Source organism: Trichosurus vulpecula, chromosome 2 (assembly GCF_011100635.1).
Source record: "Trichosurus vulpecula isolate mTriVul1 chromosome 2, mTriVul1.pri, whole genome shotgun sequence".
Taxonomy (NCBI): domain Eukaryota; kingdom Metazoa; phylum Chordata; class Mammalia; order Diprotodontia; family Phalangeridae; genus Trichosurus; species Trichosurus vulpecula.
Genome location: NC_050574.1, coordinates 229,713,763 through 229,715,346, shown reverse-complemented (window position 1 = coordinate 229,715,346; position 1,584 = coordinate 229,713,763).

The following is a 1,584-nucleotide window of genomic DNA, read 5'->3' as shown; positions in this document are numbered from 1 at the left end:
ACACAAATGTAAATTAAAATATTAAGTTTATAACTCTGAATAAATTAGGCCTTTCAGTATACTAAACGTAATACCATGTATAGGTTAAGTGACTTGACCACAATCACATGCATCTAGTATTCCTGCATATTTGAACCCAGATATTCCTGATTCCAAACCCAGAACTCAATCTACTATGCCATGTTGCCTTTGAAACTATGATAGCAAAATACTGGAGTACTACCCAGTATCATTGTGCCAGGTCTCCTTTCCTCATTTAAAAGCTTTAGATTGAGCTCATAGAAAATTTTTTTTTCCCATTGAATCATATTTTAAGTTTTAAAATTTATACAAAAATATTTATAGCAGCTCTTTTTGTGGTGGCTAAGAATGGGAAATCAAAAGATTCCTATCAGTTCAGGAATGGCTAAAAAACAAGCTGTGGTATACGATTGTGACGGAATATGAATGTGCTATAAGAAAATGACAAGCAGGATGTTGAGAAAAACCTGGAAAGACTTACATGAACTGATGTAAAGTGAAGTGAACAGAACCGAGAGAATGTTGTACACAGTAACAGCAATATTGTATGATGAAGAATTGTGGATGACTTAGCTATTCTCAGCAATATAATAATCCAAGACAATCCCAAAGGAATCATAATGAAACATGCTATCCACTTCCAGAGAATGAACTGATACTGTCTGAATACAAACTGACGCATACTCATTTGCTCTTTCTTTTCAAGTCTTCTTGCACAAAATGACTAATATGAAAATGTTTTACATGGTTGTACATGTATAAACTATAGTGGATTGCTTACCATCTCAGGGAGAAGAAAGCGGAGGGAAGGAGGGAAGGATAGAATTTAGAACTCAAAACTTTTTTAAAAATGTTTTAAAAATTGTCTTAACATGTAATTAGGGAAAAGTAAAATATTATATAAAATTTTTCAGTGGGAAAATAACCAATATATTAAATTTCATTTAATGTAAGAAATTACCTACTTTGTATATTGAGGGATACCTGCATCATTACCTTCAATTATAATGTGGTTCATAGATCATAGAACCTCAGATTTAGAAGGTACTTGTCTCTTCAAATGCCACTTAGTTCAATTTGTACATAAACAAGAATCCCTTATACAAAATATTCCTTCAGCTTATGTATGAAAATCTCTAATGGGGAAACCTTTTGAAATTGTCCACTTTTCCATACTGCTAATTATCAGCAACTTTTTACTTCCATAAAATTTACATCTGCCATTCTGCAACTTTCCCCCATTGCTCCTAGTTCTCTTCTCTGGGACTAAGCAGAAATCCAATAACTATTTCTGTAAGAAAGTTCTTCATATACTTGAAGACAGACATTATGTTTGTTCTAATCCATCTCTTCTCTTTTTTTGGATATTGACTTTCAGGTAGTCCAGTAATTCTTAAATTATCTCTCCTCAATATATTTTCCAGGTCAGTTGTTTTTCTGATGAGATATTTCACATTTTCTTCTATTTTTTCATTCTTTTGATTCTGTTTTATTGTTTCTTGATGTCTTGTTGAATCATTAGCTTCCACTTGTCCAATTCTAAATTTTAAGAAATTATATTCT